This window comes from Camelus dromedarius, chromosome 16 (genome assembly GCF_036321535.1).
Source record: "Camelus dromedarius isolate mCamDro1 chromosome 16, mCamDro1.pat, whole genome shotgun sequence".
NCBI lineage: Eukaryota > Metazoa > Chordata > Mammalia > Artiodactyla > Camelidae > Camelus > Camelus dromedarius.
The window spans coordinates 46,637,794-46,660,331 of NC_087451.1; the positions used below are offsets into that span (position 1 = coordinate 46,637,794).

Below are 22,538 nucleotides of genomic sequence, written 5' to 3' on the forward strand. Positions count from 1 at the left end.
TGCATATAGCATCCTAAGTGGTTAATAAAATAATAAACGATGAAAGCAAGATTGCTTCCCATCTACCACGCCCCCCCTCCCTTAGCTGGGAATTGGGCATCTGTGCCAGGCTGAAAATAGCCTCATGTTCTGGAACCTCCCCCGCAGCCCAAGCTCGCCCCAGTTGCCAATGTGTGCCACCCGGCTGCTCTGCAGGAGTGCTCATTCTCCCAGGTAGGAGGACCCCAAACACGGGCCCTTTCCTGGAGTCTTGGGATGGAAGAGAATTGGGTACCTCTGAAAAGGCATCAGGGAGTGGCAAAGGGCTCCCCATGGAACCGAGGTGGGAGGAGTGGGCACTGGGCAAGACCCCAGGAGAATACAGAGCCTGGACACTCTGAATCTCTCTGCAGGCACAGGGAGAAGGAGCTGCCAGATGTATGCATTATCACCCTCCAGGGGTATACACTCCCACCTCCAGGACCTCAGCTTGGGCCCATTACACCCCCAGGAACTGCTCCTGCTTTGTAACCTGAAACCCTAAGGTCTCCTCTCTTGAACACAACTCCTTTATCTCCCTCTTCCCATCATTCTACCAGTACCTGTTCTTCAGCCTCGAATAGACCTGATAACAGTCATAATTGTCATCACCACCATCACCACCACCATTGTCATCCTCACGCCACCACATACTGAGCGCTTGCAATGTACCCTGCACTTTGCTAAATGCTGTATGCGGGTTGATCCCATGAATCCTTCCAACGACCCTAAACCAATAATAATAGATTTTTTAATCCCTCATTCCCTCACTTTCTTCCAGGCTCTTCTTGGATTCTTTTCCTTTCCTAACCCACTGTACTGCACAAGCCAAATAGTCCTGCTGAGTGCCTGCTACCCCTAGAATCCTTCTCTGAGGAAAGTGGTTACTTTGGGGGCAGGGGGCAGTTCTTGTTCCAAATTGTGTCATGTGACTGGATTACTCTTCTGGTGCCAATCGTTTGGTCCCAGGATGCAGCCCAAGCCCAAAGTGGCTATGGATAGGTTGGACATAAAAATGACCATCTACCCATGATATGGGTCTGTGAGATTCTGTCCAGTAGGGGTGCTCCATATTGGATAATGACCACCTCACCCAATCAGATTTTCTCTGGAGGTAAGACTGTGAGATCCACACTGGGACAGTGGAAGGCAACTTCCACAGAGACGACAAGATGACAGATGATAACCATAATCACAGTATGTACCTGGATGTGTAAACACCAAGTGCCAGGTGCTCTACTGAATGCTTTTCAAATTTTCTTATTTATCTTTCAGCAGTCTTACAACATAGGTACTGTTAGCAACTGCGCTTGAGAGATGAGAAAACAGAGGCTGAAGCATGTGAATCCATTTGCTGTCGGTCACATGGCCATAGTAAGGAAGAGATTCAAACCCAGGCAGTGGGACTTAAGATACTGTTCTAGTTTTTTAAATAACCCAAAAAATTAATTTTTAAAAAGGTAACAGATGGTTGCCAGGGGTAGGAGGTGAGGGGAGGAGGGATGAATAGTCAGAGAGTCAGAGCACAGAGGATTTTTTAGGGCAGTGAAGCTACTCTGTATGATACTATAATGGTGGATACATGTCATGATACATTTGTCCAAACCCACAGAATGAACCCTAATGTAAACTGTGGACCTTGGATACAATGATGTGTCAGTGTTGGTTCATCAACTGTAACAAATCCACCACTGCGATGGGGGAGGTGGATAATGGGGGAGGCTCTGCATGTGTCGGGGCAGGGGTTATATGGGGAAATCTTTGTACCTTCTTCTCAATTTTGCTATGAATCTAAAACTCTCTAAAAAATAGAGTCTATTGAAAAAAAAATAATAGAGTCACATGATCCAAATGTTTTTTAAAAAGCATAAACAAGTATTCAGTAAAATATTTACCTCCTACCTCTGTTCTCCATCCTTCCAGACCTACCCCACCCCTGTCTCTGAAACCACTATTATTAATTTCTCATTTAGCCTTTGAGAATTTCTTTATGCAAATGTGAGTATGTACAATTTTATTTTCCACCCTTTTGCACAAAAGTAAGATTGTTGGGTCAGAGGGAATGTATGAGTGCTATTTTGATAGCTTTTGCCAAATTGCCACTCAGCAGAGTGGTGCCCTCTCACATGTGGCTGCTGGGAGGGAAACTGGTTGGACTTCCTGCCGAGAGGGCCTGACTTCTTAACCCTCTGTTAGGCTGCTTCTTCTACCAGAACTTCCCATGTGACTGGAATTCCAACGAGCCAGTGCTCTAGTCCTACCAGTGTCCCCAGGGGTCATTGTGTGGCTGCCATGAAGCTGTCCCTGCTACCTCACTTCCCTGACGATGGTAACGCCCAAGGTGGTGGTTCTCATAGCGTGGTCCCGGGATAGCAGCATCAGCACCACCTGGCAACTAGTTAGAAATGCACGTTCCCAGGCCCTGCCCGGACCTACTGAGTCAGAAATTCTGGAAGCCAGTCCTAGAACCATGTTCTGAACAAGCCCTCTGGGTGATTCTACTGGCTGCTCAAGTTTGAGAACCACCGTCCTAAGGTAAACTGAGTACATCCCTTCCCTGTATCTTGAAACCTCTGAATCCAGCCAGTATCCAATGGTTAATCATCTTACTTGACTTTTCCAGAGCCTTCGGCTCATGACTGGCCGCCTCCTCGAAATGTTCTGCTTACTGGCTTCCATGCTTCTTCTCTTGTGTGTCCTTCCCGCTTTCTCTGACCTCCGTCTTCAGGTTCCCTTGAGGGCTCCCCTTTACAGTTCTTCATGCTCCACTGCCCTCTGCACGTTTCCCCAGGCAATTTCCTCCACTCCCCGGTGTTAATAGCGACCAGCATCTGCTGCTGGCTCCCCCAGTCTACATCGCCACGCTCACCTCTCCCTCGGGCTTCAGGCTTCTCTAAACCGCTGCCTTTTGTGACTGTCTCTGCTTGGCCGTCCCACAATCACCCCAAAGTCAGCTTTTCCAACACCGAGCTCCTCATTTTCTTCTCAAGACTTGCTCCTTCTCCTGAGTTGCCTTTTCCAGGCAATTCCTTTGCGACTAAAGTTGCTGGAGCCAGAAACCTTGGAGTCATTCTAGATTTTCCCCCCTTTCTCACTCCTTACATCCAACTGAGCACCAAGACATGTCTATTTAAAAATCCATTCCCCCTTCTCCATCCACACTACCACTCCGCCTCTAATTCAGGCCCATTACCCATTATCTTCTGTCTGGACTGGTGCAGGAGTCTCTTTGCTGGTCGCTTTGTCTCTAGTCAGCCTGACCCAGACTCCTCCATACCCAACACAGACAATACTCAACTCAGTTTTCAGAGTGGTCCTTCCAGAATACAAATCTGATCATCATATTCCCCTGCTTGAGTCTTTGATGGTCTCCACCACCATCCTTTGGAATAAAAGTAGACTCCTTGTCCTAAAATATGAGACCTGTACCCGCATTTCCTGCTCCTTCCAGCCTTGAATTTTCCATTGCAGCACACTGCCCTGCTAGTTTTCACCCTGCACACCATGCTAGTCCAGAACTCCATCCTTAAAGACTCACCTTAGATGTCGCTTCCTTAGGAAGTCTTTCCTGAGCTCCCATTCTGTGTTTTGTGTAACCTCCATAACAACGGTTTTCACATGCCCTTCCCTTTGTCAGGGACACTTTTCCTCACCTCTCCATCCTTCAGGTCTCTACTGAGATGCCATCCTTGATGCTCCAGGCTGGGTAAGCCCTTCCTGTTAAGTGCCACCAGAGCACCTGCACTTCTCTGTACCGTTTATCCCACATGTATGTTGATTTTTTTTCCCAAGAAAATATTAGCTCCTTGAAGACAGGGACCATCTTGTTCATCGCTCTATGCCCAGTGCTTGCTACACAGTAATCAATCACTAAATGTTTGTTAAATGTTGGATGATGGAGCAGGTGAATGTGCATCTGGTTTCTTGGGGCTGCTGTAACAAGTGCCAAAAACTGGGTGGCTTGAAACAACAGGAGTTTATTGTCTCACAGTTCTGGAGGCTGGAAGTCAAGGTGTTGGCAGGGCTGTGGTCTCCCTGGTGAGTCTAGGGGAGAATCCTTCCTCGCCTCTCCTAGCTTCCGGAGCTTGCAGCAATCCTTGGCATTCCTTGTCCTGGAGAAACATCATTCCAGTTACGTGGGCGTCTTCTCTGGGTGTCCTCACATTGTCGTCCCTCTGCATGTGTCTCTCTGTGTGTCCAAATTTAGCCTTTTTATGAGGACATCAGTCATACTGGATTAGGGCTCACCCTCATGGCTTCATGATTACCTCTGTAAAGACTATTTCCAAATAAGGCTACTTTCTGAGTTCCTGGGGTCAGGATTTCAATATATCTTTTTGGGGACACAATTCAATCCATAACAGAATGGAAAACAACACTGTACCTAAGTAATTTATTTTTGAGTTGGTCAACCTCTGTTAAGATCCTCAAAAGTAGACTAGCTTCTTATTCAGCTTTGTATCCTGCATGTGCTGGAACATGACTTTTCCAACCACATTGTTTTTTCTTGTTATTAAACCCAGTAAGCAATGGTAGTTTTGTAAATTTCTCAGAGGATTTCCAGTACAAAGGGCCTGAGAACAACCAGGCAGGCGAATCATTACCAAATAGCTTTCAACAGCTCCCATATTCTAGACTGCAGGGCAGAGTAGAGCAATCTCTGGTACCCAGGCCAGAGGTGACATGATTGAGGAGTGTGGCCAGAGCGTGTGCTTTGACTTCTTCCCACCAAATTCTGGGCCCTCTTGTCTCTGTCCTGTCCCACCTCCCACCAACCCCTCCCTTACCAGGTATGTGATGGTTAGTTGCATGTGTCCACTTGACTTGGCCAAGGGGTGCCCAGATATCTGGCTAAACATTATTCTGGGTGTGGCTGTGAGGATGTCTCTGCAGGGATTGGTATTTGAATGGGTAGGCTGAGTATAGCAGATGGCCCTCCCCAGTGTGGGGGGACCTGATCAATCCACTGAGGGCTGAACAGAACAAAAAGGCAGCAGAAGGTTGACTTCTTTCTCTCTTTCTGCCTGCCTGACTGGCCGAGCTGGGCTTCATCTGCCCTTACACCATCAGCTTCACTCGTTCTCAAGTCTTTGGACTTGGACTGAATTACACCATCAGCTTTCTTTGGTCTCCAGGTTGTAGATGGTGGATTTTAAGACTTCTCAGCCTCCAAAATCACAAGCCAATTCCTCTAATAAATCTCTTTATCTCTCTCCCTATTCATATACCTCTCTCCAAGTCTGTACCCAGTTCTGACATGTGGCCTTTTCCCCCACACCAAGAAATGCTCTGCCACCAGCTGGATTCTGACACCATGTGCCTGGAGATAGCATCCGATCCCACAGGTTAAGGGCTCCGTCTACTAGACTGTCCTCCCTCCAACATCAGATGCCAACTGAAAGTCTACGTTGTCACCTGTACTTCTGACAACTGGCTATAGAGTGGAAGTTCCAAAGACCCTCCCAGGGTTCAATGAATTTGCTAGAGCTGTTCACAGAACTCTGTGAAACATTTTCCTTACTACATTCCTAGCTTATTACCTATTATTCAGGACCAGCCAGGTGGAAGAGAGGCAAGAGCAAGGTATGGGCATAGGGCATGGAGCTTCCACACCCCCTCCAAGCGTGCTGCTCGCCCCAGATCTCCACGTGTTCACCAACCTGGAAGCTCTCTGATCCCAGCCTTTTGGGGTTTGATGGCGGCTTCATTACAGCAACAGGACTGTTTAAATCGTCGGCCATTGGCAATTCATTCAACTTCCAGCCTCTCTCCCCTCCCCAGAGGTCAGGGAGGCGCGACTGAAAGTTCCAATACTCTAATCACATGGTTGCTTTTCCTGGAAACCAGCCATCATCCTTAGATACAGTCCAATAGTCACCTCATTAATACAACAAAAGATACCTTTATTGCCCTCATCACTTAGGAATTTCCAAGGGTTTTGGGAGTTCTATGCCAGGAATGGGGACGGACACCAAATATATACTTCTAATAAATCACAATATCACAATTTCCTACTGGTTCTCTTTCTCTGGCGGGGGGACTGACTAGTACAAGGCACCTATCTCCCTGGGTCTGGCCTGTTTTCCTAATCAGGTTCTTATTTCACCCCAGATAACAGACTGCCTTAAAGAAAGGGGGAAAAAAAGCAAAATATCATTTTTTTCACTGTTATGAATTCATCATAAACAGAAGCAGAACTTTGTAATGCTTAGGGATTCCAGCAACTATTTTACATTATTTTGTGTCTTCAAGTAAGAGGAAGTATATCTTGATAGCATTTTGTTTATTTTGGTTTTTTTAAATGGTGACAACTTTTTTCTTTCTTTATACATTTTTAATAAAAATTGCATATATTTAAGGTGTACAACGTGATGATTTGATACACATATACACAGTACTATGACTACAGTCAAGCTAATTAACCCACCACCTCCTCACACAGGCACTGTTTCGTGTGTTTGATGAACGCACCTGAAAAGTGTGGAAAGCACTTCATGAAATTTCCATATCACCCTTCTGCGGGGGTCCTGCTAATCTTCTCTGTATGGTTCCCATTTTAGCATGTGTGCTACCAAAGGGAGCATTCGATAGCATTTGTCTTGTGTCATATCTCTTCATTCTTTAGGAATTTTCTAGGATACAGAAACATCTGGTCCTGCAGAGCTGGAATTTTTCTTTAATACTTTGATTTTTTTTTTTTTTAAAGACCACGCTGGGTTCATGTGTCATGAGGGTATGTCTTGTAACCTAACTGCCTCTATTTTATCCGCTGTGGGTGGATTGCTCTTGATTTTGCTGTTTCGAGATCAAACTTGGCAGGTTTTAGGTGCAAAAAGAGCTTTTAGGTGCCTGGGCCTTTAAAATCAAAAGTAATGCCTTGCTAACCACATTGAGGGATGTGGAATTTGGACTTTCATTGGCTGCTATTTCACGATGGACACGTTGACTTACTGGATCCCACGTTCTTGCGGCAAAACTATCAGATGTCAGTTCTTGGTGTTGCAGCCTCCCGGTAATCACCAGAGATGCGCCTTCATCGCCGGGCTGCTTAGGGTGAGTCTGTTAATTGATTAGAGGATCTGTGTGAACTCCTCTTAGGGATGCTTGCATTTCAAAGGCAGGGCTCAAGTTTAGGCCTTCCTTCTCTTCCCTCTTCCTCTTCTCCAGACTGAGAAAGGGCTCTTTAAGGACAGGACCCCATCTGGTCTATCTTTGCATCTCCCCAGCCCCTCATGCAAAGAGCCCGATGATCAAGAAATACCCATGAAGTAGAATCAATGGAATCTGACCACCTGTATCCATTAGGACTCTTGACACGACAAACAGCAACTGTAACTAAGGGCACTGCTTAAATAAGAAAGAGACCATTTGGGCTCATGTAACTGAACTGTGAGAGGGTAGATCTTTTAAGTCTGGCTTGAGCTAGCCTTCAAATAATGTGACCAGGAACCTGGTTTTTCTCTTACCCACCTTCCTGGCTCTCCTTCCTTGGTGCTAACTCCCTTCTCAGGCCTGCTCACCCCTCGTGGTTGCCGGGTGGAAATAACCATCTCTCAGGGCTGGAGCCAGGCTCCCACGTGTCCAGCAGGTGGGTCCAGTCAGGCAATTTCCACACAGGACGATGGAGGCCTGGGAGTCAGAGACCAAGCAGCTCTGGAGAGGATGGGGGAAGGCTTGACTCCCCACCTCTCACAGGTCCCCCTCCACCACCCCGACGCATGCCATGTTTCCCCGGCCACTCAAGACTTCTCTTTGCCTTGCCCTCAACCACCAGACCCTTAATTCTAAGGCAGTTTGCATACCTCTGATACTATCCACTTGCCTCAATTTCATGTATATTGGGGGCATTTTTCTGTTGTTCAGGAAAAGACCCACCAGTCTGATTCCTGTAGACCTGGAACTCCCTCTTATTTGCTTGAGTGAGATAGTCATTGCTTTGAAAATTTCGGTAGCACTTCCTGAATGAATGACGGTGCCACTGCTGCTCTGCTAAGCTGCACCACTGTGACAAGGGGACTGAGAGCCACGCTGCTGACAAGGAAAGGCTGCCCCCCATGAAAGGAGACTAACGAGATGAGACAAGCAAATGCAATGCCTGAGCCTAGATGGGGCTGGCTGGAAAAAATATATCGCTCTAAGGGACACTAGCGAGGCAACTGACAAATTTGAATGTGGGTTGTGGGTTAACTAATAGTATTGATTATTTTGACAACTGAACTCGGGTGATGTCAGAGAATATCTTTGTTCATAGGAAATACACATTCAAGTCTTTAGTGGTAAAAGAAGCATGACATCTGCAAAACTTTCCAATTGTTCAGGAGGAAAAAAAATAAATATATACGTACATACAGAGCAAATGAATAATAATGCAAGTGGGACAAAATGCTAAAAATTGGGGAATCTCGGTAAAGGATTACGGAGGGTCTAACTGCCTGGGTTTGAATTCTGGCTCTGTGGCTTGCTAGCCAGCTCTACACTTAACCTCTCTAAGCCTCACTTTCTCTATCTGTAAAATGGATGTAATATTAGCATCTACTGCAGAGGTTTCTTGGGAGAAATAAAGGAAAGAATCCATAAAATGAGCTTAGCACAGGGTCTGGCTCATGGCAAGAGCTGAGAGTAATAAGTGTTAGCTATTTTTATTACTATTACTATCCCACAGCGCTCATAGTCCCTGGGATAAAGAGGTAGAAATAGACACTATTCCTTCTAGGGGTGTGTATGGCAGGAGACGCAGGACAGAGGGAGATATTTTCCATCATATGGAATAGACTTGATCATGTCTCACATGTGGTATACATATGGCATTACCTGTTATTATGTATTATGTAATGCATGTGTAATACATATGGTAATATGCTTTATGTATTCTTCTTCAACTTGCCCCTTTCACTCAACACAACCTCTTGGAGATCTTTCTGTAATAATACCAATAATAATTAATGCTTATGGAAACTTACCATGTGCCAGGCACAGTTCTGGGCATTGTCCAGCTATTATTTAATTCTCACAACAATCCCATGAAGTATATATTCCCTTGTAATCACCATTTTATGGATTTAAAAAAAAACTGAGGCTCAGAGAGGTTAAGTAACTTTTCCAAGGCCTCAGTACCAAAATTTGAACTCAGCTGGTCTCCAAAGCCTGTGTCCTTAATCACTATATTTTTCCACACAAGTACACAAAGATCTATTTCATTGAAAGAAAGTGTCAAGGAGGGGAGGGCGGTGGGCTACAAAGTATGCCATACAATGGTTATTTCAAAACTCACTTAATCATTCCCCAACTGATGGACATTTAGGTTATTTTCAATATTTGCTATTTGAGACAGTGCTGCAAAAAATATCATGGAGCGAGCCTGGATAAAATCACTATGTGTCTGACACTAAAGAAGGAAGATGTTAAAAATATTGGAGAGAGGACAATTTAATAAAGTAGTATTGGATTGTAACTCAAAGTTATATTAAATTTACATTAGGTAAATATCCATGAGTCCACAATGAAATAAACAAATAACTTAATGAATGAATGAATGAATAGGGGAGAAGAGACAAATCTCTAGTGCAGAAGAATTCCAAATAATTTGCAATTCCAAACAAGTGTGATGTGGTATCCAGGATGGGATTCTGATAAAGAAAAAGGATATCAGGCAAAAATTAAGGAAATCTGAATAAACTATGGACTTCAGATAATAATAATAATAATAATAATAATAATAATAATAATAATAATAATAATAATAATAATAATATATCAATATTTGTTCATTAATTGTAACAAATGTACCATGTAAGAGGCTCCTAATAAAGAAAACTGGGTGCAGAGTATAGGGAAACTCTCTGTACTACCCTCTAAAGTTTTCTATAAATCTAAAATCATTTTTGAAAAAGATAGCCTATTCTTAAAAATTAAAGAAAAAATACTGGGAAATGGAGAGGGACAAAGTCTAGGTTTTTTAAGAGATGGGAGGGGTCGGACAGCAGGAGGAAAGGAGACACAGGTGGGTGCAGACATATTTTTGTCGAGGGGGGCAGGAAGTTGAGGGTTCACATCTGATGGCCTCAATTTTCCCTCTGTGAGGCAGGAGGTTAAAGGGGGCTACTTGCTGACAGAGGGCCTTTGGAAAAATGGTGGGTTGCAAGTGGCTAAAATTGGGAGAGCCCCCAGAGGCGTGCAAGAGGAAACTGACCGGGGCGGGGGTGGTGGGCAGAAAGAGCAATTTCATCTCAGGGCACAGAGCTTCCCGCCGTAGGTCTAGAAAACTAGCTTGACCGTCTCCCTGCAGTTCCACATATTGACCAGCAGAGGACGCCGAGACACCACCCAACTTTTTCACTTTTCCACACACCTGTCTTAGATCTCCCCATCACTTTCCGAAGTTCCCAAGTCTTAGACTCTAGGAGTAAAACGTTCTTTTCTGAGTTAGTCATACTTGAAGGACGAGAAACTCTTTGAAATGGCCTAAAGGAACACCTTTGAAGAAAAAGAATTTAGTTACAGTTCTGAGAGCTAATTTCTTTTACTTGCCTCCTCCCTCAAGGAAGCCCTGGCTGGAACACAACCCCTGTCACTGAGGACCTACTGGGTGTCGGGTGATGTTCCAAGGGCTGTTTCATTTAATCCTTACAAACCACCTCTGAGGTAGTGGTTATTATCACCCCATTTTACAGCCGAATAAATGGAGTCAGAGAGGTTAAGGAGGTTACATGAAGATCCTTCCTGTCGAGGTAAGTCATATTCCTATTTGGTTTCAACCAGTTAACAATCATTCAACAGGTGTGTGTGTGCTGGAATGCTTATCCTGGGAGATGCTCTTTGAGGAAGTGATCTCATGTCAATAAATTTAGCAAAGCTGTAAACTACCTCTGTTTCTGAGCATATCAGCACACTGGAGAATCCTAGAAGCCAGGTAGCAAGGAAACCTGCTTGGTTTTGTTCAAATCCAATATGTTCCAAATTTATTTGTCCAGAGAGTGTTAGTTGTCGTTATTGTTGTTAATATCAGTAACATCCATAGAACGAACTTTCTGAAATGCTTGGGTCGGCACCGCCATAGTGGCAGGGAGGCAAGGGACCAGACTTGTTTGGAAATGGTGACTTGCATACTGGAGGTGGATCCTGGAGTGGAGGAGGGAGACATGAAAGATGGATAGACTGAGGCGAGAAGACCAGTCAGAGCAGTTCAGGGACTCTTCCACCATGAGCCTGGACAGGGCATTGGCCATGAGGGTGAAGAGGAGAGGACAGACCAGAGAGTGAACCCAGATGTAAAGGTGACAAGCTTGGTGGACCATCAGATTGTGAGTATGCAGGAGGGTGGTGGATAACGGTGGGGGGAGACGTGTAGGACGGTTCCTGGGGTTTCGGCTGGAGCAACTAAGTAAATGACGCTTTTGTTCATTTACCAAGATGGGGAACCAGAGAGAAGAGTTTTGCCTTTGGGTTGAGATGTCCACAGAACAGGCATTTGGAAGTTAGGAACAGGGGCCTACAGCTTAGGAGAGAGTTCGCAGCTGGAAGTAGAAATCTGACATTTAAGGGGCTGGTAGAAGAAGAGGAGCTAACAAAAAAGACAGGAAAGGAGTAGGAAGAGACCCCAAAGGGAGGTGAATGACAGGAAGCAGAGAGCACAGTTTCTGGAAGGAAGAGCGGTCAGCTGCTTCAGAGGTCACGGGCAGAGCAAGCCGGGTGAGAAATGAAGGTGGACATTACGTCAGCCAATTGGGAGGTTCAGCCGAGTGCAGAGACTAATCCAGCTTATCCTGAGATGAATAAATCGTGGGGGGAGTGAGGCAGTGAGGGGATTTCTGGGGTGAAGCAGGATCAAGGGAAAGTTTCATTATATTCAGGACTGAACACTTGAGCACTTCCGGTAGACCGTCTCCAAATACTGCTGCAAACAATTCATGTGTTGCTCCATAGATCAAGATGTGCAGTCTGTTTTCCCTCCCCCTGAGTCTGGGCTGGCCTCGAGATTTGCTTTGGCCTAGAGAGTTGTGGTGTCCTGGGTCTTCCAAGCTCAGTCCTTAAGGGAACTGGCAGTTACCTTGTTCTTCCTTTAGGAACCCAGCAGCCATGCAGTAAGGAAGTCCAAGCTATCACTCGGGAGAGCGGTGAGAGAGGCCTCCTTGGACAACCCAGCTTTGGAGAAGCTCCCAGATGAATGAAGCCACATCAGTGACCCTAGCTGACATCACACGAGGCAGAGGAACTGCTGAATCAACCCACAGAATCATGACAAATAATAAATTGGTGTTTTAAGTCACTAAGTGGGGTCGTTTGTCAAGCAGCCACAGATAAAAGAAATAGTACCAAATTTAGGGGCAAAGGAGGAGAAGCCGGGGAGAGTCTGACTTACAACAGAGGAAGGAATCCCTGAGGGAGTGAGTTTGTCCAGGAGGCTGAGGGCTGGCCCTGGGCGGAGAAAGGCTGCCACTTCCTCCGACACAAAGGCAGAGGAGAGTGTGGCCATAGGCGTGATACAAGGTGGAAGAGGGACTGAAGCTGGGAACTGCCTGCCCTCACAAGTGATTTCTGCATTCTCTGTGGACAAAGAGGGTGGGACCTTGCTAAGAGTGAAGTGTCAGGATGAGGTGGGGTATAGGTGAGCCCTAGAGGGCTGGCTCTGTGGTAAAACCCACCAACAAAAACATGAGCCCACAGGACACACAGAACACCTGGTAGGTTTCAGCTCACCTGCTCCCTGGCGTAAATGATGGAGTGGACAGAGGGACATTGGGCAGTGGGAGGCTCTGATTCAAGTCCTGGCCGGTTCTATGGTTTTAGGTTCCCCTTTTGGGGGATTGGACTAGATTAGTGATTCTTCACCTTTTATTAAGGTCATGGATTCCCTTGACAATCTGATAAAAGCCTATAGATGTAACATTTTTAGGTACACAACACCTATTCTATTTGTCTCCACTCACTAGAATGTAAGCTCCATGAGGACAGGGTTTATTGTGTGTTTGTTTACCGACATATAGACTAGAACAGTGCCCGACGCATGGTATAGTTGATCCTCCATACATACTGATGAATGAATTTGGGAGAATTCAAAGAAACCCCCCACCTCCACACAAACCCAACACACACACCCCTGAAGTTCGCCAAGGTTCAGAATTGTGGAATAAGACGATTTCTTGCTGTCTGAGGATTCTTGGAGTCTATGAAATTCCACCCTGAGTTCTGATTTAGACTATGTAGCTCATTCTAACAAAAACAAACAGAATTTAGCCCTGTACCCTAAGAGAAAATATTTGCTATACAGCTCCTTTGTGCTAGGAGGCCAGGAGTTGTCTTAAATGCATCCCATATATTATCTTATTTAACCTTCACACCTCCTGAAGATTACCCAATTTTTGTAAAATGAGGAAACAGGCTCAGAAAGGTTAAGTAACTTACCTGTGGTTACCCAGCTGATCATAGGCAGAGCCAGGATTTAAGCCTGAGTCTGTCTGGCTCAAAATCCATTGAAAGGTCTTTCATCTATGTCCTGATGACCCTGAGGTAAGGGTTACACTTGTTCCTTCCAGCGTATATTGAGGGGAGCCCCAGCTTCTCTCTGGAGCTTTCATATACCACAGTGGGTGATGCGGGGGTTGGGGTAGAGGCCTCACATGCCACCAGAGGGGTGGCTCATACAACAGGAATATTCCCAAGGGAGGGGAATCCTTGCACCTGCCTACCTGGCCTCTTCATCTTCTGACCATCCCCCTGGAGCCAAAGCCCCTGTCCTTACTGAAGTCCCACGAATCCCTGTGAAGACCGTGAAATCAGCTATGCTCCCATCTGTCCTCCCCTGACCCCATAAAGAAAAACAGTCCAGATACCTGGCCTCCCAGGAGCTGCTAAACATCTGGGAGGCTCTATTTCCACGTCTATGAATTGGGCATAAAAACAATCACCGCGAAGGGCTGTCCTAAAACTGAGTGAGGCTTCTGTAGCCCTGGAGAATGCTGGTTCCCTCTTTCACTTTCCCTGACCCACTCCAAGCACGTGGCTCTTTCCCTTATCGGGGAATGATACGGCCCCACAAGAAGTAATTGATGACGGAATAACAGATAGAACTGAAGCTTTGTTGTCAAGGCAAATAAGTCTGAGATTTCGGATACTAGAACCTGCAGTATGTCGTCGAGAATCAGTAAGCACCTGGACCCCCCAGCTCAGAGCCTGGCCCTGGGAGACTGGGGGAAGCAGGCTCCAGGACCTGGTGTTCCATAGCCCGACTTGTGGCAGGACGCTCGCAGCCACCCCGCAAGACTCACATGGGAGACTACCGCCTCCCTGCCTTGCCCCCAAGCACCGCGGTCCCCGCTCCCCTCCATCCTACAGTCCCAGCTCCCGGTCTTAGCTCGTAAATCTCCTTCACACAGAGGGCGATAAATCAGGGAGTTGTGGGAGACCCCCCAGTTCCCTGCACCCGCCCTCCCTCTTCTGGAGAGGCGGGGCGCAGGAAGTCCCTGGGACGGGGTAGGCGGGGCCACCTCAGACCCGCCCACTTGGGTCTGTTAATTACAGACCTGCAGTCAGCAGGGCCTGATTTACGGCGCGGGGCGGGCTGCGTCCTGTGGCTGGAGCCGGGCAAGCCTAGGGGAGCCTGGAGGGGAGGGGGTGGGAGATCAGGAGACCAGAGAAGATCCCAAATTCTGAGATCCTTGTTGAAATGACTATCTTGATAGTAATAAACTAGCACATTTACGTATGAGTAAAATATAAACATAAGAGCAATAGCTAACTAACATTGATTGAGAGATTGCGCTTCAAGCTGGCTAAATACTTTGTTAATTCATTTATCAAATATTTACTGAGTGCCTATTCGGTGCCAGGAATCTTGCATATATTATCTGACGAACTTACCCAAACAGCCCTGCCAATTAGTCATTACAGCTCCCATTTTGCAGGTGGAAAAATCCAAGCAAGAAGTGATTAAGTGACTCGTTCCAGGTCACTAGGCTAGTGAATAAGTGGGTCCAGGACTCATACCCCTGATCATCTGTCCCCGGAGCTCAAACTTTTTTGACAAGATCATCCTGCCTATTTGTTACCACTTGTCTCACTGTATTCTTGCCCTTCCACCAGCTGTGTGACCTTGGGCAAATGCCTTTGCCTTGCTGACAGAGTTCTTACTGGCAAGAAGAGGCACTCTGCTCTATCTATATCACAAGGAGTTAGGAGGATCAAACCAAACCGAAGCTTTTGGAAATGCCTTTTTAAATTATCTGTAGAATAAAGCAAAAGTGAGAAGAATAGATGTGAGGGAGATAGTGAGAAAGTCTATCCGATGTGTAATTGAAGAACCATGAGAAGAGAAAAATAAAAGTGCATCAGAAGGAATACTTGAAAAGACAAAGGTGAAGAAATTTACCAATTTGAGAAGAGGTAACAAACCACAAATTCAAGAAGCTGAACGAATCCTAGAAAATACATATTTTTTAAATCCACACACTTAAATGCCTCATTGTGAAATATCACAAACCAAAAACAATGAAAAGTTTTCAAAATCAGTCTGGGGAAAAAAATTCCCTTCGAAAGATCAACAATTACTCCAAAGCTGACATCTCATTAATAGCAATGAAAATAAGAAGACAATATCATATTTTCAAAGTGATTGTTAAAAAGCATAATTGATTCTTAAAAATCTGAAAGTAGAACTACCATATGACCCAGCAACCCCACTCCTGGGCATATATCCGAAAAAAACAAAAACACTGATTTGACAAGATATATGCACCCCAATGTTCATAGCAGCATTATTTACAATAGCCAAGACATGGAAACAACCTAAGTGTCCATTAACAGATGAATGGATAAAGAAGATGTGGTATATTTATACAATGGAATACTACTCAGCCTCAAAAAAGAATGAAAATTTGCCATTTGCAGCAACATGGATGGACCTGGAGGGCATTATGCTAAGTGAAATGTCAGAGAAAGATAAGTACTGTATGATATCACTTATGTGTGGGAACTAAAAAATACAACAAACTAGTAAATATAACATAAAAGAAGCAGACTTATAGATACTGAGAACAAATTAGTGATTACCAATGGGGAGGGAGAGGGGCAATATAGGGGTGGGGAAGTGGGAGGGACAAACTATTGGGTGTAAGACAGGGTCAAGGGTGTATTGTACAACATGGGGAATATAGCCAATATTTTGTAATGACTGTAAATGGAAAGTAATCTTTAAAACATTGTATAAAAATTTAAAAATTATTGTCATCAGTTCAGTTCAAGGACACAATAAAACTAACTTTCACTCAAAAAAAAAGTATAATGGACAAGACTTGTACAGGAGAAATAAAGGTGAGAGAGTCATCACCAGTGGGCTTTCACTGGAGGAAATTCTGAAGAAAGTAATTCAGGCAGAAAAAAGAAAAATTCCACATGGAGTGTCTGATGCAGGAGGTAATGTAGAGCAAAGAAATTAATAAATGTATGAGCACATTTAAATGAACACTTATTGTATTAAAAAAAAAGATCTGTAAAACTCTATATGAAAAGGTTATTAGTTAAAGTGATATTAGAAGCTGTAGGAGATAAATCCCCAAGTCTCAAAGGCTTACACATAAAAGTTTATTTCTCACTCATGTAATCACTCAGTGTGGGTGTTCCTGGGCAGGCAGTTTTCCTGGAAAGCCCTCCTCCAGGCTCCTTGAAGGGCCCAGGCTCCTTCTCCCTTTCGGCTCTGCCATCTTTAGCTGTGCGCCCATGGCTGCCCTAGGTCTTCAGGCCAGGAGGAAGGGAGAGGAGTGTGAAGGCTGCATATGGGAAATTATTATGGCCAGACCTGGAAGTGACACATCACTTCCTCATACACTCACAGGAGAACTCGGCCAACTGCAGGAAAAGTTGGGACATGGTATAACTACTATATTCATTATCTATTGCTGTGTGACAAATTACCTCAAAACTTATTGGCTTAAACAACAATGAACATTTATTATTTCAGTTTCTATGAGTCAGGCTTTGAGGAGCAGCCTACCTGGGTGGATCTCTTCCTCTTTTGTGCATGATGGAGTATGCATGTGATTCCTAGAACTCCTGCAGCCATTTTGCCACCATGAGGGAAGCCACCTTGAGAAAGAAGCACACATAGAATATGAAGAAATCACAGAAGAATAATCATAGGGATGATTAAATTAAGCAAAGGGATTCTAAAATTCCCATGGAATTTTAAAAGGGCCAAGAACACCCAAGATACTTCTAAAAATGAACAAGGAGGCCAAGGGATTGCCAGATCAGACAGGCATTAAATAGAGACGGCTGGAGGTGGCATTATAGAGATGTGATATTACAAATCATTGGAGACAATAAACTATTCACCAAATGGAGTTGGAAAAATTGGGACTTGGGTTCCAATAAAAATAAAAGTCCAATAATGATGAAAGCAATCACAACAATGATAACAATGGCTACAATTTACTGACACCTACAAAGTTTTAGAAATTTACATTTGATTTCTTCCTTTCTGTTGTCACACCAACCCTACCAGGTAGGTATTTTCATTTATTATTCCCACTTGACAGACGAGAAAACTGAATCTCAGGAAGGCAGAGATGGCACCTTGAGACCACACATGGCTCTCAGCCTCCCGGGTACTGAGTAGGAGCCCTGTTTTCCCTCCCCACAATAGCAGGGCCCCGTCCTGAGAATGCCAGGCCAAGGCAGTGGCTGCCTCTCCCAGGAGACAGGGAGACAGAGCCCTCCATCGAAACCAAGCCAGGCTGAGGACCCAGAATTCTTACTGCACCCCCGACTGACCCTGGGGCAGATCTATGGCTGATTAGACCCCAGCTAAAAGCACAGAGGCCCCCCTGTCATTGCTTTAATGAGAAGCCAATCACTAGGTCATTAGTGGGTGGAGGTGATGAGGAGTTTGGTACTGGGGTGGGAGGGAGAAGGAGGATGCTCTTGGTTTCTGGATGATTTACAGCTGCAGTGCTCGGCTGCCTGGGGAAGGGAGCAGAATGTCAGGAGGCGAAAGTTGATACTTGTCAAGCACCTTAGAGAAGCGGAGACCTGTTATGAGAGTATATGTTATGAGAGTGTAACATGCTCTGTTTTATTTAATTCTCACAACAAATCTGATGAAGCAGTGCTATTGTATATCCTCATTTTACAGATAAGGAAGCTGAGGCTCAGAGAGGTTAATTAAGCATCTTGCCCAAGGCTATACAGTCAATAAACAATGATCTTATTCCAGATCCCAAACATCCACTCTGCTGTGCACTGTTATAGACACAGCAGAGGTGAGCATGGGTGAAGGGCCAAGAAAGATTCCAGCTTTAGACCAAGAAGGAAAAAGCTGTCACGAGCTGCTTGACTGAGGGATGTTACTCTACGGGTTGGGAGTAGGGGAGGGGAGGGCTATGTCCCTACCCTAAGCTTGGAAGAAAGAACCCCTGGGGTGCTCAGTAAGTCTGCTAGAAAGAAGATAATAACAATAAAAATAAATATTATAAACGGCCAATTATGTGCCAGGCATTGCACCAAGGGCCTTCTGATTATGAGGCAGTTACTAATCCATTTTATAGCTGAAGTGGGGATGGGTATAGCTCAGTGGCAGCGTGCATGTTTAGCATGCACAAAGTCCTGGGTTCAATCCCCAGTACCTCCAGTATCTCCATTAAGAAAAAAAAAAACACACACAAAAAAAAACCCTTCAGGGATTTTACAGCTGAGGAAACTGAGACTCAGAGAGGTTAAGTCACCTGCCACAGGTCTCATAGCTAGCCAGTGGTAGGTACAGGGATTGATTTGGGAGTCAGAGAGGAGAAACAGGGCGGTTACTTACTCTCTGCTCTAGGTGGCCAGGATTTGGGTTGTAAACAACAAAACCCAATTCGGTCAGCAGAGGAGGAAGTTACTGGGCAGCTCTTGGGTAGCTCACAGGACCAAGGGAAAGAAAGGCTGGGGATTAAGACTGAGAAACTCATAGGAATTACAGGAAACTGGGGAGCTGGATCCACAGCCTAGTCAGTTGAGCATCACCTCCCCTGTAAAACGTTTCCTGACCCCTCAGAGTTCATACTCCATTCTCTGCACCCTCTTTTGTATCATGCCATTGAAATAGTTTGTTTATGACATGGTATTCTACACTAGATGGCAAGTTCCATGAGAGCAGGAACCATGTTCATTTTGTTCATCATTGTATCTTCAGTCTCTAAGCGAAGACTTGGCACACAGTAGGCCTCAATAAATATGTAACTTAACTGGCCAGGAAAGGTTTGCTGAGATCCCGGGGGGATGAATGAAAGAGAAGAGGGTCTCAGTACACTGGTGATTGGAGGGTGGCAAGAGCCAGACTTGGTTTACAAGGACTGAGAATTGAGGCAGGGAGATGAAGGGAAAGAGAGAAGACTTTAATTCCAAGAGGCAGGGGAAGATGAACTCAGAGAAAGCTGCCTGAGCACATGTGTGTTTTCAAGAAATAAGCCAGTGGAGAGGGAAAGCTATAAAATCAAGAGAGAGACAGCTGATGAGACAACGTCCCCAGAACAGACAGAGTGGAGGCAGGAGAGGAGAGAAGAGGCCATGCCCTAGAGCACAGCAGGGATACCTGAGGTGGGAGGACGGACACTAAGACAAAAAGATGGATGCTGCCTGGAGAGGGATGGGGTGGAGGGAGTCCCTGTCCAGCAATCAGGAAAAGAGAAAGTTAATGGTTTTTTCTTTGTATTTAAGATCCATGAAGCCAGGGGAGGGAATAAATATTTAATGGCTTCCCAAGTAAAAGTGGAAGATATTGCAGTAGACTATGAAACCAGGTCACCAGCCTGAGCTCACTTCTTGCTCTGCCCCAGCCCACCTTGCTGCCCTTGGAACTGGTAGGTATTCTCCTGCCTCAGGGCCTTTGTATACATGCTGTTCCTGCTGCATGGAAGCTCTTCCTCAAGATGGCCACAATGTCTTGTTTTATTCAAGCCCTTACTCAGGGGTCATGTTTTCAGGTGGGGTTTCCCTGACCTCCCCTCCCCCCATTCTCCATTTTCTTTTCTGTAGCATTTATCACCCTCTAATATACTTCTTATAGTACTTACTACATAAATTACTTAATTTTCATTACTGTTTGCTCTCTACACTAGAATGTGACTTCCATAAGGACAGCTTTTTGTCTGTTTTATTCAAGAGACAGTCAATACATTTTCGTTGAATGAAAGAATGAAGAGGCAGATCCTGAAACTGAGCCCAAATCTGCCAGATTCCAAATTTTCCCCACGTTAAGCTTATCTCTAAGTTGAAATGCTGTCCTGGTCTGGGAGAGAAGGGAGACTGCCGGTCTTTCTGGAGGTCGGTTTTCCGGAGATGATGGGGTTCTCAGGACCCCCTGGGCTTAGTTTCTTCGGAAAGCTCATCTCTCAGTCTGGCTTTCTCTCCAAGGTGGGAGTTCTGTCCTCCCTCGGGGAAGCGACGCCGGAACTTCCAGAGGAAGAGCAAGAATTTCTGAAATCCAGGCCCAGCCAAGCGGTAATAGGCACCTTCGCGGCCATCAGCGGAACCACCCAGCCCTAAATCACGGCCGACCCCGCCTCCTCGCGCCCGGGCCCGGAGAAGCGATGCTCCCGGCCGGGGGCGGATTCCAGCCGCGCGGCGGGAGGGACTCGCCGCCACTGCAGGTGCCACGGAAATGCCTGTCCCGCCGCCGGCCTTTGAAGTCAGCTCGCCTCCCCTCTCCCCTCCACCCCGCGCCCCTTCGGGAGCTGCACGCCCCGGGGATCGCAGCCGGGGATCGCTCTGAGTCCCCTCGGATTCCCGGGACTCGTGGGAAGAGGGCCGAGTAGGGCGGGGGCGCTTCCTTCGGGGAGCCTCGGCCATCTGTCAAGAGAGTGTGGCCTCAGAATTATTAATTTGGAGCAGAGGGTCATTTCCGGACTTGCGCAGGGAAGGGCGGGGGAGCCGGCCTGGAAAAATATGAAACACGGGAGGGAAAAGCCAGAACTATTTTAGGGAAGGGATGGGTGTAGGCCAGCTCCCAGCATCGGTAAACCTGTGCCGTCGGGACATTTTCTTTGCTTTTCCTAACCCCCTTTTCTTATCAATTTGAGAGTTCATGGTTGTGGGGCCAGCAGAGAAATCTGTGGGTTTTTTCCTTGCTGATTTTCTACGACTATTTTTGTTCCATTTGAGCCCCAGAGTTGTCTATTGCCATGGAGTTTTTTCCTCCATCCAAAGTGTGGGTGGGGATGTTCTGAAATTAATGTGCAACAAGAAAATTGTGTGTACTCAAAATTATCTTTGTGTAAGACTTAAATTATCCTTAAACAAGGCATTATGTGTATAACCCTGAACAGTCATTCTTAAGCAAAGTAAAATTTAATAATCACTGGGCTAGATTTTGGAAGAACAAATATATGTCTTTCTGAGCATTTGAACCACTTTGCAATTAAGACAGAATTTTGAATTCAGTAGATCTGGGGTGGGATTGAAGTTTTAAGATGCTGCCCCACCACTGCACCACAGTTAAGAATACAGCTTTGACAGCTATCAAATTCCCCACAGATGACTGGGGTGGGTGGGGAATTCTAAGGCATTCCTGTTTGGCTGCAAGGTTTACTTCCTTCCATTTTATGGTTATTATTTTTATTTATTTATTTACTTACTATTGAAGCATATTTGATTTTCAATGTTGTGCTACTTTCTGGTGTACAGCATAGTGATTCAATTATACATATATATATTCTATTTTATATTCCTTTTCATTATAGGTTATTGCAAGATACTGAATATAGTTCCCTGTGCTGCACAGTAGGGCTTTGTTGTTTACTTCCTTCTATTTAATGAGGAGCCTTTATATACTTAAGTTAATACACGTGTTTGTGGCTGTCAGCACATGTGACAGCCTATAGTACGGGGCCTGGTATTTAGTAGCTGTGCTATAAATGTTTACTGGGTTTGAATATAGAGCTTGTTTGATCAGACCCATGTGGAATGTCCGAAGTTTCATGAGTATATTAATATCAGGGATGGCACCATTTACTCAACATTCAGCAAACATTTCCTTGTACCTATGTACCAGGCATTGTGCTAGGAACTGGGAATACAGAAGCGACCTAAGTATGGTCCCAGCATGAACATAAGGGCACAATATGTTCTGCTAAATTCTAAGATGGGGTTAAGCATAGAAGGGGAGCCCGCAGGGAAGGGCTCAGGGCTGGCTTCACAGAGGAGCAAAGGTTAGCAAGCAGCGGAGGCTGGTGACCTATTGCAGGTCAGTAAACTCAATCCAGAACTCAGGCCGGCAGAGGCCTCACACCTTCCCAACTCATGCAGGCTGGGAGCTGCATGTGGATCCTGACTCCCCTTGGGCTACTCCTGGCTCACCGGGCCCTGGCTTACCTGCAGTCAGGTGACAGGTGGCATTGGTCTGTCACTTTGGCTCTCTGGTGCTCCCCCTGGGCAGCCATCGATTCAGCTGGGTACAGAGCTTAGAATTAGCCAAGGAGGGGGAGGGTATAGCTCAGTGGTAGAGCACATGCTTCGCATGCACAAAGTCCTGGGTTCAATTCCCAGTACCTCCA

The 22,538-nt window shown here is 45.6% G+C and overlaps 1 long non-coding RNA gene and 2 other non-coding genes across 3 annotated transcripts; 2 read left to right on the plus strand and 1 right to left on the minus strand.

Moving 5' to 3' along the window:
* Positions 1-6,492: 6,492 nt before the first annotated feature.
* On the minus strand, positions 6,493-6,602 carry LOC116157973 (U6 spliceosomal RNA). Its single transcript, XR_004142205.1, has one exon. It is a non-coding gene; the product is annotated as a U6 spliceosomal RNA (small nuclear RNA).
* A 289-nt stretch (positions 6,603-6,891) lies between these two features.
* Positions 6,892-12,251, plus strand: LOC116157767 (uncharacterized). The gene is made up of 3 exons (XR_004141948.2): positions 6,892-7,071; positions 10,559-10,745; positions 12,081-12,251. It is a non-coding gene; the product is annotated as an uncharacterized LOC116157767 (long non-coding RNA).
* A 10,214-nt stretch (positions 12,252-22,465) lies between these two features.
* TRNAA-CGC (transfer RNA alanine (anticodon CGC)) lies at positions 22,466-22,538 on the plus strand. Its single transcript has one exon. It is a non-coding gene; the product is annotated as a tRNA-Ala (tRNA).